This window comes from Lemur catta, chromosome 12, assembly GCF_020740605.2.
Source record: "Lemur catta isolate mLemCat1 chromosome 12, mLemCat1.pri, whole genome shotgun sequence".
Lineage (NCBI taxonomy): Eukaryota > Metazoa > Chordata > Mammalia > Primates > Lemuridae > Lemur > Lemur catta.
The window spans coordinates 24,862,588-24,870,320 of NC_059139.1; the positions used below are offsets into that span (position 1 = coordinate 24,862,588).

At 41.5% G+C, this 7,733-nt stretch overlaps 1 long non-coding RNA gene across 1 annotated transcript; it reads left to right on the plus strand.

Moving 5' to 3' along the window:
* The first annotated feature begins 1,113 nt into the window (after positions 1 to 1,113).
* Positions 1,114 to 6,922, plus strand: LOC123648058. The gene is made up of 3 exons (XR_006738469.1): positions 1,114 to 1,224; positions 6,552 to 6,693; positions 6,912 to 6,922. It is a non-coding gene; the product is annotated as an uncharacterized LOC123648058 (long non-coding RNA).
* Positions 6,923 to 7,733: the final 811 nt, after the last annotated feature.

Below are 7,733 nucleotides of genomic sequence, written 5' to 3' on the forward strand. Positions count from 1 at the left end.
TAGGAGATTTAGTTCCTGTTTCCTTCTTACATACACCCACATTCATAAAGTGGCCTCCCCAGAGTTGATGAGTTTCTTGATAGAACACATGGGACATAACAAACAAGCACATGTTTGCAGAAGTATATAAAGTGTGGTCAAAGTGGATACCATTCTTGCTCTCACCCAACCCCTAAATGTGACCTTCAGAAATGGATTTAATTTGCAATGTTCCCAAAGACCCAGGAAAACCACTGGATGATTTTTCTGCCTCCATTTAAAAGGTCTTAACTTCCTCTAAAACTGGCATGACCTCACTGTTCTGCTAGATTAACTAACTGTGGGTGGGAATTGACTCCCCCATCTCGCTTGTATCTGGCCAGAAACTGCACATAGAAGATGAAGAAAAAAGTATATCAACAGCTCTATTTTCTTCTATTTTTGCCTTCCTCAAGGGAAAGGCCCATGTTTGGGTCCATATTCTGTACAGCTCTTAGCTCAAGAGGGTCCTTTATTAATGTTGACTAAGGTATTTGAAAGTGTTTGTTCACTGTCTTCATCAATATCATGACAATGATGTGATTTGTGTTACTGTTAAAGAGCAACTATGAAACTTTGGATACTGTGCCTCATGTGAGCTCTGAACTTGCCAATCAACTTTGAAGGTCAGAGGAAGCAGTTTGACAATAATGAGATCAAGCGTTAGAATATATTTTTAAGCTTTCATGCAGAAGTGAAGGCAGTCAGGGGGGATACAGAAGTTCAGGAAATAGCTGGCTGTGTGGACCAGATGGTGTCATCTCGAAGTACAGCTGGATATCTAGTCAACCCCTTTTTCTTCCTCCATTTAACAAACATTTGGTTGGCTGAGTTATACAGCTTCCAGCTCTGCTTCAGAAGGTCTCTGTTTATCTTAGCAAGGACAATTAAGTGGCAGGAATGTGTAATGTAGTGAGGCACTGCCAAAACAAACAGCTCTCTTAAAACGTTATGTAGAAGTGGCTATTGTTGCTGGTGTTTCTGCAAAAGTCCGAAACCACTTGCTAATAGCTTAATTCCATTTCTCTGCAGACAGCCTGATCCTATTGCAGAAGAGCGACCATGTGGTCTGCTGGTTAGAGAGAAGTCCTGGAAGCCAGAATGGGCCCATATTTTACAGCATAGCTGAGCACTGACTCACTCTGTAACCCAGGGTTATATCGTTTAACCTCATGGGGCTTGCTGTCCATCCAGCTGGAAAATTTGGTAAGATGTGAGGCTGCACTGAAAATCATTTGTGGCACAGCTGGGTTGCTTCTCTAAGGGGTCAAGGCTGAGACTGACAGGACTGACTGAAGAACAAAGCCTTGTGGGCTGTGCTGGGTAAAGGTAAGCCTCGCAAGCCGCAATGAGAGTTCAGGCTGGTGAGCTTATTCTACAAAGGACAGCGAATCCTCTCTGCTGAATTGATAGATGAGTATTTCTGGTTTCTGTTTCCATTTGGCCTCAGTCAATAATCATATTCCTCTATAAAACAGATCTTGCTTGAATCAAGATCCCCAGCTCACCATCACACAGTGACTGTGCTTAGCAGGGTGAGTACTTTGTGGTGGTCGTTGCCATCCTTGCTACAGGGATCTGCGGAGTCTGCAGGGTCAGAAGGCCTTGCTGATGCAGGAAGCAGGGAAGGGGAGTGAGTAGCAAGCCATTCTCCTGGTCTCCACAGGGGAGAGAGTTACAAAAACACATGCGCCTGAATGTGAAGATGATTGATTGAAAATTGGTAAAAGATAAATCAATTTGAGGAAGGAAATGTTGATCCTCATAGGAGACTGAACAACTGGTATTGCCTTTGGGGTTTTAAACACAATAAAATGTGTCCCAGGGATGGTGGCTTCAGGTCCAGGGTCTTGGATTTATAATATCTTGGTAGTGCAGGATTGGCCTTTGAAGGTGAGATTTCTGATAAAACCTACAAAAGTCCAGATAGGTCAGATGTAGTTTACTTTTAACCATTAAGGGAGTTTCCAAAGGGCCTGGGAAACTGATAAGAGTTGTGTTTGAATTGACTCGTCTATTCCCAAAGCCAATCATAGTTGGTTGGTGTCTAAAATACCTTTTAGTTAGGCTATCCCTACACAGGTCAAAGGAGAATTGTTTGGGGATAAATAAACCATTAACTGGGGAGCAGAAATAAGAAGTCCGACTGGTCATTTCTGTACTAACTGCTGTTCACAATCCACAGACACCAGCTGGTAGAGCTGAGCATATTTATCTCTTCATCCTATCATGGATGAAAACTGTCATCTCTGCAAGAGAGGCTAAAAAGACACTCAGGACCCATGCAGAGTCTGGCCTCTGCTTGGTAATTCTGGGCAGATTTGCAGGCCCTCACTTGATGTTTGAAGCCTTTCACATCCTCCATTGGAAGGGTACTCAGTTCTACCATTGCTTCCAAAGAATCTATATATCGACAGGTATGTAGACACATTAATAGATGTTGTATCTATATCTACATGGATATAGATGTATGCATACATATGCCTATTTCTTATGTCCCTGAGAGGCTTAAAGCAATGGCATCTCAGTAGCAATGAGCACATCTAGTGCTCAGATCTTGGTTTTTAAATACCACACCCTGGCCGGGCGCAGTGGCTCATGCCTGTAATCCTAACACTCTGGGAAGCTGAGGCTGGAGGATCATTTGAGTTCAGGAGTTCAAGACCAGCCTGAGCAAGGGTGAGACCCTGTTTCTACTAAAAAAATAGAAAGAAATTAGCTGGACAACTAAAAATATATAGAAAAAATTATCTGGGCATGGTGGCACATGCCTGTAGTCCCAGCTGCTCGGGAGGCTGAGGCAGAAGGATCACTTGAACCCAGGAGTTTGAGGTTGCTGTGAGCTAGACTGACTCCATGGCACTCTAGTCTGGGCAACAGAGTGAGACTCTGTCTCGAAAAAAAAAAATATATATATATATATATATATATATATACACACACACACACACACACACACACACACACACACACACATACACACACACCCCACACCCTTCTCCTTTAAAAGCTGAGTTACTTGGAGAAATGACTGACTTCATGGCTAGGACAGGAAAAGTTCAAGATAAGCCTGGAACATCTTCTTATGCAATAAATTAAGAAAATTCTCAAAATATAGGGCAGAAGAGGAAAGTTGAAGGGGCTCCCACTGCCAAATCTGGGATAAGTTTAGCATTCAAATAAATAATATTTATAGACTGCCTATTGAATAAAATAGAAATCCATAAGTTCATGCTGGTATGTATGAATGAATGAATGAGGAAGGAGGAAAATCTTTTCCCTTTGTAGAATGCCATGAAATAAATAAAGGATAAAAGAGTTTTAAAAATCACTTTACAAACATCCTTACAATAATTGATTCAGCAAGAATCATCAATAGATGCTAAAACTAGTGGGCAAAAGTTTGATAAGAAACAACATATCTACAAAGTCTCAAAATACATTCTCATGAAATAATTATTAATAACAAAGGGAAAGATAAATTTAAAGAGGAGAAACCGGAAAATGCCCCTTAACCTTGTAATCCAATTTAACCTTACCTGTAATTAGGCAAACTGATACCACGTGCCTACTGATGTGATACACTAAGAGAAATACCACATGACATCAGTGATGCTTCTGCAAAAACTCTTGAGTTCACTTTCATCATGAGCAAACATTACAGATACCTGGGTCAGATTTTCCTCTTTAGTACTCCCATATTACTCTGAGTATGTTTGTAGTATTGCACATATTATATGCACTATAAATATGCATGAATTGGGTCTGCTTCCTCCTAGACTGTGGTTCTTAGGACCAGGAACAGACTATTATTTATCTTCGTATACCACTAAACATACTGCCTTCCTATGCATGACTCTATCATCACATTTATTACGCTGTATTTCAAATACTTATTTGCATGGCTTTCTCCCTTGCTTCAGTTAGAAAACTCAGCAGTGGCTTAAACAATAAAGGCACTTGATTACCTTATAGAAAATTAAGTCTGGAAATGGGCAGTTGCAAAGCTGGATCAGCATTTCAATAATGGTATGGCACTGGTGAACATCTCTCTGACAGGCCTTTCCTGCAATTTCTGGAAGGCTGCTACAGCTCCAAACATCAAGGTCTCATATAACCGGGCCTTAAGAAGCAAGGGAGGCGGTGGTTGGCACATGCCTTGTATCAGAAGGAAAATCCTTCCCCAAACCCCCAGTAGACGTCCTCATAAGTTTCATGCACATGCTCACTCCTGGACAAATTGCAAATCATCCCCTCTGGCTGGACATATTATTACCTGAACAAAATCGGGGTTCTGTTAACAAGAAAGAGGGGGGAAATCTACTGAGGGGCAGCCTTTGTGCCTGGCGTGCTCCCCTACATGACTGTAAATTCCCTGATGGCAGAAACTGATTCCTACTCATTTCCCTTCTGCACCTCCAGAGTATAGCATGACACCTGACAGTGGTTGCTCAATAAATGTTTGTTGAATGGATAAAGATGAGCAAACATGGAATAATATTTTTAACATAATAAGCATGTAACAAAGTTACAGAATTGTGAACCCTCGCTGCTAATTCCTTCCCTCCAGGTAACTAGAAGAGAAATAGGAAGTCCTAAAAGGGTTTTTTTGTTTTGCATGGTTAATCTGGCACGAGTCAGATGTAAGGTGGGAAATTTATAGGCAGAAAGCCTGGTATATCAGTTAAGATGCTTCATATTTTAAAATATCAACCGTTGAAATTGTATACAACAAGAAAGGGAAAGGCAGGCTTCCGGTGCTGCAGAGGAGGGGTGGCCATCAGGGATTCTGCTGTCACACCAGATGCCACTCAACCAGAGGAGGCAGAGGAGTCAATTTTTTAGGAGCAAGGAAATCATTTCCAAAAGGCCCATAGTAGATCTCCCTTCACACTTCTCTGGATGAAATTGTCCATTTCTAAGCCAGTCACTGGGAAGGGGAGTGGGACCTGTGTGTCTGGTTTAGATTAACCACTCAGGGTGGGCTGGATGCCGAGGAGAAAATCTGCATGCTTATGGGTCTATGGGTCCAGTTTAGGAGTTAATACCACACTGTAGGTTGAAAAGTTTCAATGCCTGAACTTGTTTTATTTATTGTGGTAAAAATAGTTATGAAAGTAGGACATAAGAGCTATTTTGAAGAGAGAATAGTCATTAATTAAATATGGTGGGGCAAGTGAAAGGGAGAAATCAAAGAGGGTTTTGAGGTTAAATTTCTTTTCAAAATTGATGGATAGCAACAACAGAAAGACAGGGGAACCACTTACTGACTATTTCCAGAAACTTGGAAACTATTCCCAGACCTAGAGTTCAGTTGGGTTTACAATGAACAAACAAACAGAACCCAAAGTAACCAGCAGAATGCAGGACTCAGAGCATTTTATTATGTGGTAAAATCGGGTTAAGGTCAGCTAAGAACAACATATGCAATAAATAATTCATGTGGTTTACAACCACTTCATCTCCCAGAAGTCTGAAAAAGTGATAAGGAGAACTGTTATTCTGCCCCGGATTTTGATCAATTGGGACAAACTAGTTAGTTAAGAAAATAGCAATTAGGAAGAAAGTAGCAGCTTAAGCTTTTGGGAAAACAGGAAAGAACAGCATCAGCTCAGTCAGACATGAGCTTTCAACATTAAGCAGAGATTTTCAAAGTTCAGAGAAAACAATAGAAGGTTGAGAGACTCCCATGAAGACATTCTAACTACACTTCTATCCAATCCTGATGGCCCAGGACAGGAGGGGGACATAAAAGTCAGGTAGCTGCCCAAGGTACTCTCTGATGACCCCAGAATTTTAAAGGATATCCATTAAAATAAGGAAGGAGTCACCATCACAGGGTGGACAAAACTTTGGCCATGGAGTCAGATAAAACTGGGTGTAAATCATGGCAATGACTCTCACTCAGTAGCTGTGCAGCCTTAGACAAGTTGCATAACTGCTCTGTGCCTTCACCTCCTACCTTTATTTAAACTCTGTGTAAGAAGCCCTTCTCCACTAGGTTGTTGTAGAACAAAAAAGAAAACTTAGAGCACGTTAATATGGTGCCTGGCACAAAGTAAGTGACCCATATATATACAATACCTGTTGCTGTTGTAGAAATAATAATAAAAAGATTATTTCCACCTTTTAAAATATTTTTAATAAAAGGAGAGAAATTATGAAAAAAGAAACATTTTCCATAATTCCATTTTCTATATAAGTCTCCTTGGCATGCTTACAGTGTTCAACCAATAGAGAAAATACCAAAGGAAAATGTGAAATCTGTTCCCACTAAGCCTGCCCCAGCTCCTCCCCTCAAACGTAGCCATTGCTAAGAGTTTCTTATGATTACTTCCAGAAAGACATTCCAGAGTTTTATTTTTAATTAAATGCTAAATGTAAAATCCAAAAATTAAAAAATGAGATCCGTCAAATAGGGTGTGTGGTACAATATAAATTGATGATGGAATTAAAAGAATAAAATTTAGTTATTCTCTCTATCTCTCTCCATCTCTTTCTCCCTTTCCCTCCCCCACTCCCCGGTCAAATAGAAGGGTGAAGCTCGCTGGCCTGAGAACTGAAGATCCAGCCCAGAGAAGAGCTGGCCTATGTACCTGGCAGATCTGAGATCAAGCTTATGAGCCATAGCGAATTTTATCTCAGAGAACTAAGAGGACCCAGAAATGAAATTATGTAAGTGCTGCTTATTGTGTTTAAGGAACTTTGGCCATAGAAGGAACTGGATCCCAGTTTTCCAAAAGTGGATCAATGTGGATGCCCCAAATTATTCACTACAGTGTGGAACTTGAGCTACCTTCTAGAATAGGTTATTAAATAAGATGCAAATGACTAGAGAGGGAGATTTACAGAGCCAAGATAAACTAGATCAACCTCATCCTCTTTTCTGACAGGTACACTAGACCAAGAATCAATAAGGAACGTAGACATGGTGGATCTCTCTGGATCTCATGAAGTAGTCAGCAAAGTTTCTTATGATATCCTTGTGGGGACGTGGAGAATATGGTCTGAAGGGCAAAGAGGTTCATGTGGCTTTCTAATTAGCTGAACCACCAGAGGCAAAAGGGGCAGAGGAATGACCCACATCACGCCAGTGTCCAGAAAACATCATCCTCCTCATCCTACTCAACAAGGACATGGCTGGCAGGAGACTTTAGCATTCTCTGACGTACTGTTTTAAAGGGAGAATGTGCTTTAATTTACATGTGTAAATAGAAATTAACTGTTAAAAAGTTTAATATCCTTTTAACCTCTCCCCATCTTTGCCAAGATAAACTCCAATCACGTAAGTTCTTGTGCTAGATTGATTACAAAACTGGCTACAATTATTCACCCCTTCCTACACATACAGTCTTTGCAACAAGACCTTGTAGCTCCTCCCAGCAAGAGGTGGTCTATGTCCCTGTCCTTTGAATCTGAAGTGGTCTTGTGACTTGCTGTGGTCAGTAAAATGTGGCAGAAGCAATGGCGTGCCAGCCGCAAACCTAGGTCTGAAGTGGCCGTGTGTGTTTCCACTCTCCTTGGCAGCACTGTACGAACAAGCCCAGGCTAGCCTGCTGTCGGATGACAAACACTTCACCTCAATACCCAGCCGACAGCCGGGAAACTGCCAGCACGTGAGTGAACCCACCCAAGACCAGCCAGCCCCTGACCTGCCACCTGCCCCCTGACACATGAGCAAGCCCAGTAGTGACCATACAGGCCTGGGCCAGCTC